Raw genomic sequence first — 6,483 nt, forward strand, 5'->3', positions numbered from 1 at the left:
AATTCTTCCAAGACCTCGTGGCGCAACGGTAGCCGTCTGACTCCAGATCAGAAGGTTGCGTGTTCAAATCACGTCGTGGTCAGAATTTTGATGTGTGCAATCTCTGCCTTCTTTACACAGCGAACTCAAAGAATCAGCACAGTACCAATGTGGCTTTACAGTACAAATCTTGCAAGAAAACGACCAATCCAATGCTGCTTCAGATGACAGTGTCTTCACAAAAGCATGGCACACTGCAAATTCCTAAATCAGATGATGCTGTGTGATTGACAGATTATCAGTCTTCGAAAGGGAGTTTAAACCTGGAGGTTCAGATTAAAAATCCTAATCTCAGACATAGCTGTTTTGGCTCTGGGAGTATATTGTCCCAGGTGAACATGTCATGGAAAGTCGAAGAAAAGGCAAGTATAGAAAGACTGCTACTGAAGGAAGGTGAACATTAACAACGCCCAAACAGGGACTTGGACCCTGGACCTCAGATTAAAAGTCTAATGCTCTACCGACTGAGCTATCCGGCTCTGAATTTACTTGTTTTCATACCTAACCTCCGGGCAGATGCACGTCAGATCGTACATTCCCCAGAGACACAGGCCTCCATTCCAAATGATACAGTCAACGAAATCTTAACTAGGCATCACCTCCATAGATGCGATTATTCCAAGACCTCGTGGCCCAACCGTAGCGCGTCTGACTCCAGATCAGAAGGTTGCGTGTTCAAATCACGTCGTGGTCAGAATTTTGATGTGTGCAATCTCTGCCTTCTTTACACAGCGAAGTCAAAGAATCAGCACAAGTACCAATGTGGCAAGAAAACAACCAATCCAATGCTGCTTCAGATGACAGTTGTCTCTCACAAAAGTATGGCACACTGCAAATTCCTAAATCAGATGATGCTGTGTGATTGACAGACTTATCAGTCTTCAAAAGGGAGTTTAAACCTGGAGGTTCAGATTAAAAATCCTAAAGCTTCAGACTAAGCTGTTTTGGCTTGGGATTATATTGTCCACAGGTGAACATGTCATGGAAAGTCAAGAAATGGCAATATAGAAAGACTGCTACTGAAGGAAGGTGAACATTAAAGCACGCCCAAACAGGGACTTGGACCCTGGACTCAGATTAAAAGTCAATGCTCTACCGACTGAGCTATCGGGCTCTGTTTTCTTGTTTTCATACACCTAACCTGCCGGGCAGATGCACATAGTCGTACATTTCCCCAGAGACACAGGCCTCCATTCCAAATGATACAGTCAACGAAATCTGAACTAGGCATCACCTCCATAGATGCATTCTCCAAGACCTCGTGGCGCAACGGTAGCGCGTCTGACTCCAGATCAGAAGGTTGCGTGTTCAAATCACGTCGTGGTCAGAATTTGATGTGTGCAATCTCTGCCTTCTTACACAGCGAACTCAAAGAATCAGCACAAGTACCAATGTGGCTTTACAGTACAAATTTGCAAGAAAACGACCAATCCAATGCTGCTTCAGATGACAGTTCTCTCACAAAAGCATGGCACACTGCAAATTCCTAAATCAGATGATGCTGTGTGATTGACAGACTTATTCAGTCTTCAAAGGGAGTTTAACCTGGAGGTTCAGATTAAAAATCCTAAGCTTTCAGACTAAGCTGTTTTGGCTTGGGAGTATATTGTCCACAGGTGAACATGTCATGGAAAGTCAGAAAAGGCAAGTATAGAAAGACTGCTACTGAAGGAAGGTGAACATTAAAGAACGCCCAAACAGGGACTTGACCCTGGACCCTCAGATTAAAATTCTAATGCTCACCACTGAGCTATCCGGGCTCTGAATTTACTTGTTTTCATACACCTAACCTGCCGGCAGATGCACGTCAGATCGTACATTTCCCCAGACACAGGCCTCCATTCCAAATGATACAGTCAACGAAATCTGAACTAGGCATCACCCTCATAGATGAATTCTTCCAAGACCTCGTGGCGCAACGGTAGCGCGTCTGACTCCAGATCAGAAGGTTGCGTGTTCAAATCACGTCGTGGTCAATTTTGATGTGTGCAATCTCTGCCTTTACACAGCGAATCAAAGAATCAGCACAAGTACCAATGTGGCTTTACAGTACAAATTTGCAGAAAACGACCAATCCAATGCTGCTTCAGATGACAGTTGTCTCTCACAAAGCATGGCACACTGCAAATTCCTAAATCAGATGATGCTGTGTGATTACAGACTTATCAGTCTTCGAAAGGGAGTTTAAACCTGGAGGTTCAGATTAAAAATCCTAATTCCAGACATAGCTGTTTTGGCTCTGGGAGTATATTGTCACAGGTGAAATGTCATGGAAAGTCGAAGAAAAGGCAAGTATAGAAAGACTGCCTACTGAAGGAAGGTGAACATTAAAGCAACCCCAAACAGGGACTGGACCCTGGACCTCAGATTAAAATTCTAATGCTCTACCGACTGAGCTATCCGGGCTCTGAATTTACTTGTTTTCATACACCTAACGCGGGCAGATGCACGTCAGATCGTACATTTCCCAGAGACACAGGCCTCCATTCCAAATGATACAGTCAACGAAAATCTGAACTAGGCATCACCTCCATAGATAATTCTTCAAGACCTCGTGGCGCAACGGTAGCCGTCTGACTCCAGATCAGAAGGTTGCGTGTTCAAATCACGTCGTGGTCAGAATTTTGATGTGTGCAATCTCTGCCTTTACACAGCGAAGTCAAGAATCAGCACAAGTACCAAGTGGCTTTACAGTACAAATTTGCAAGAAACGACCAATCCAATGCTGCTTCAGATGACAGTTGTCTCTCACAAAAGATGGCACACTGCAAATTCCTAAATCAGATGAGCTGTGTGATTGACAGACTTATCAGTCTTCAAAAGGGAGTTTAAACCTGGAGGTTCAGATTAAAAATCCTAATCTCCAGACATAGCTGTTTTGCTTGGAGTATATTGTCACAGGTGAACATGTCATGGAAAGTCGAAGAAAGGCAATATAGAAAGACTGCTACTGAAGGAAGGTGAACATTAAAGAACGCCCAAACAGGGACTTGACCCTGGACCCTCAGATTAAAAGTCTAATGCTCTACCGACTGAGCTATCCGGGCTCTGAATTACTTGTTTTCATACACCTAACCTGCAGGGCAGATGCACGTCAGATCGTACATTTCCCCAGAGACACAGGCCTCCATTCCAAATGATACAGTCAACGAAATCTGAACTAGGCATCACCTCCATAGATGCATTCTTCCAAGACCTCGTGGCGCAACGTAGCGCGTCTGACTCCAGATCAGAAGGTTGCTGTTCAAATCACGTCGTGGTCAGAATTTTGATGTGTGCAATCTCTGCCTTTTACACAGCGAACTCAAAGAATCAGCACAAGTACCAATGTGGCTTTACAGTACAAATTTGCAAGAAAACGACCAATCCAATGCTGCTTCAGATGACAGTTGCTCTCACAAAGCATGGCACACTGCAAATTCCTAAATCAGATGATGCTGTGTGATTGACAGACTTATCAGTCTTCGAAAAGGGAGTTTAACCTGGAGGTTCAGATTAAAAATCCTAAAGCTTTCAGACTAAGCTGTTTTGGCTCTGGGAGTATTGTCACAGGTGAACATGTCATGGAAAGTCAAGAAAAGGCAATATAGAAAGACTGCCTACTGAAGAAGGTGAACATTAAAGCACGCCCAAACAGGGACTTGGACCCTGGACCTCAGATTAAAATCTGATGCTCTACCGACTGAGCTATCCGGGCTCTGATTTACTTGTTTTCATACACCTAACCTGCCGGCAGATGCACATATCGTACATTTCCCCAGAGACACAGGCCTCCATTCCAAATGATACAGTCAACGAAATCTGAACTAGGCATCACTCCATAGATGCGATTCTTCCAAGACCTCGTGGCGCAACGGTAGCGCGTCTGACTCAGATCAGAAGGTTGCGTGTTCAAATCACGTCGTGGTCAGAATTTTGATGTGTGCAATCTCTGCCTTTTACACAGCGAACTCAAAGAATCAGCACAAGTACCAATGTGGCTTTACAGTACAAATCTGCAAGAAAACGACCAATCCAATGCTGCTTCAGATGACAGTTGTCTCTCACAAAAGCATGGCACACTGCAAATTCCTAAATCAGATGATGCTGTGTGATTGACAGACTTATCAGTCTTCAAAAGGGAGTTTAAACCTGGAGGTTCAGATTAAAATCCTAAATTCAGACAAGCTGTTTTGGCTTGGGTATATTGTCACAGGTGAACATGTCATGGAAAGTCGACAGAAAGCAATATAGAAAGACTGCTACTGAAGGAAGGTGAACATTAAAGCAACGCCCAAACAGGGACTTGACCCTGGACCTCAGATTAAAAGTCTAATGCTCTACGACTGAGCTATCCGGGCTCTAATTTACTTGTTTTCATACACCTAACCTGCAGGGCAGATGCACGTCAGATCGTACATTTCCCCAGAGACACAGGCCTCCATTCCAAATGAAACAGTCAACGAAATCTGAACAAGGCATCACCTCCATAGATAAAATTCTTCCAAGACCTCGTGGCGCAACGGTAGCACGTCTGACTCCAGATCAGAAGGTTGCGTGTTCAAATCACGTCGTGGTCAGAATTTTGATGTGTGCAATCTCTGCCTTTACACAGCGAAGTCAAAGAATCAGCACAAGTACCAAGTGGCTTTACAGTACAATTTGCAAGAAAACGACCAATCCAATGCTGCTTCAGATGACAGTTGTCTCTCACAAAAGCATGGCACACTGCAAATTCCTAAATCAGATGATGCTGTGTGATTGACAGACTTATCAGTCTTCGAAAGGGAGTTTAAACCTGGAGGTTCAGTTAAAAATCCTAAGTCTCGACAAGCTGTTTTGGCTCTGGGAGTATATTGTACACAGGTGAACATGTCATGGAAAGTCGAAGAAAAGGCAAGTATAGAAAGACTGCCTACGAAGGAAGGTGAACATTAAAGCAACGCCAAACAGGGACTTGAACCTGGACCTCAGATTAAAAGTCTATGCTCTACCGACTGAGCTATCCGGCTCTGAATTTACTTGTTTTCATACACCTAACCTGCAGGGCAGATGCACGTCAGATCGTACATTTCCCCAGAGACACAGGCCTCCATTCCAAATGATACAGTCAACAAAATCTGAACTAGGCATCCCTCCATAGATGCATTTTCAAGACCTCGTGGCGCAACGGTAGCGCGTCTGACTCCAGATCAGAAGGTTGCGTGTTCAAATCACGTCGTGGTCAGAATTTTGATGTGTGCAATCTCTGCCTTCTTTACACAGCGAACTCAAAGAATCAGCACAAGTACCAATGTGGCTTTACAGTACAAATCTGCAAGAAAACGACCAATCCAATGCTGCTTCAGATGACAGTTGTCTCTCCAAAAGCATGGCACACTGCAAATTCCTAAATCAGATGATGCTGTGTGATTGACAGACTTATCAGTCTTCGAAAAGGGAGTTTAAACCTGGAGGTTCAGATTAAAAATCCTAAAGCTTTCAGACTAAGCTGTTTTGGCTTGGGATTATTGTCCACAGGTGAACATGTCATGGAAAGTCATGAAAAGCAAGTATAGAAAGACTGCTACTGAAGGAAGGTGAACATTAAAGCACGCCCAAACAGGGACTTGGACCTGGACCTCAGATTAAAAGTCTATGCTCTACCGACTGAGCTATCCGGGCCTGATTTACTTGTTTTCATACACCTAACCTGCCGGGCAGATGCACATTAGTCGTACATTTCCCAGAGACACAGGCCTCCATTCCAAATGATAACAGTCAACGAAATCTGAACTAGGCATCACCTCCATAGATGCATTCTTCCAAGACCTCGTGGCGCAACGGTAGCGCGTCTGACTCCAGATCAGAAGGTTGCGTGTTCAAATCACGTCGTGGTCAGAATTTTGATGTGTGCAATCTCTGCTTCTTTACACAGCGAACTCAAAGAATCAGCACAGTACCAATGTGGCTTTACAGTACAAATTTGCAAGAAAACGACCAATCCAATGCTCTTCAGATGACAGTTGTCTCTCACAAAAGCATGGCACACTGCAAATTCCTAAATCAGATGATGCTGTGTGATTGACAGACTTATTTCAGTCTTCGAAAAGGGAGTTTAAACCTGGAGGTTCAGATTAAAAATCCTAAAGTTTCAGACTAAGCTGTTTGGCTCTGGGAGTATATTGTCACAGGTGAACATGTCATGGAAAGTCATAGAAAAGGCAAGTATAGAAAGACTGCCTACTGAAGGAAGGTGAACATTAAAGCCACGCCCAAACAGGGACTTGGACCCTGGACGTCAGATTAAAAGTCTAATGCTCTACGACTGAGCTATCCGGGCTCTGATTTTACTTGTTTTCATACACCTAACCTGCCGGGCAGATGCACATTAGTTCGTACATTTCCCCAGAGACACAGGCCTCCATTCCAAATGATACAGTCAACGAAATCTGAACTAGGCATCACCTCCATAGTTACATTCTA

The 6,483-nt window shown here is 44.0% G+C and overlaps 8 non-coding genes across 8 annotated transcripts; 5 read left to right on the forward strand and 3 right to left on the reverse strand.

Annotated features, from left to right (window-relative positions):
- Positions 1-446: 446 nt before the first annotated feature.
- Positions 447-518, reverse strand: trnak-uuu. Its single transcript has one exon. It is a non-coding gene; the product is annotated as a tRNA-Lys (tRNA).
- Positions 519-1,294: 776 nt separating this feature from the next.
- On the forward strand, positions 1,295-1,366 carry trnaw-cca. The gene has a single exon. It is a non-coding gene; the product is annotated as a tRNA-Trp (tRNA).
- A 577-nt stretch (positions 1,367-1,943) lies between these two features.
- Positions 1,944-2,015, forward strand: trnaw-cca. Its single transcript has one exon. It is a non-coding gene; the product is annotated as a tRNA-Trp (tRNA).
- A 999-nt stretch (positions 2,016-3,014) lies between these two features.
- trnak-uuu lies at positions 3,015-3,086 on the reverse strand. The gene has a single exon. It is a non-coding gene; the product is annotated as a tRNA-Lys (tRNA).
- Positions 3,087-4,526: 1,440 nt separating this feature from the next.
- Positions 4,527-4,598, forward strand: trnaw-cca. Its single transcript has one exon. It is a non-coding gene; the product is annotated as a tRNA-Trp (tRNA).
- Positions 4,599-5,173: 575 nt separating this feature from the next.
- trnaw-cca lies at positions 5,174-5,245 on the forward strand. Its single transcript has one exon. It is a non-coding gene; the product is annotated as a tRNA-Trp (tRNA).
- A 581-nt stretch (positions 5,246-5,826) lies between these two features.
- Positions 5,827-5,898, forward strand: trnaw-cca. The gene has a single exon. It is a non-coding gene; the product is annotated as a tRNA-Trp (tRNA).
- A 371-nt stretch (positions 5,899-6,269) lies between these two features.
- trnak-uuu lies at positions 6,270-6,340 on the reverse strand. Its single transcript has one exon. It is a non-coding gene; the product is annotated as a tRNA-Lys (tRNA).
- Between the last annotated feature and the right edge of the window lie 143 nt (positions 6,341-6,483).

This window comes from Salvelinus namaycush, chromosome 2, assembly GCF_016432855.1.
Source record: "Salvelinus namaycush isolate Seneca chromosome 2, SaNama_1.0, whole genome shotgun sequence".
Taxonomy (NCBI): Eukaryota; Metazoa; Chordata; class Actinopteri; order Salmoniformes; family Salmonidae; genus Salvelinus; species Salvelinus namaycush.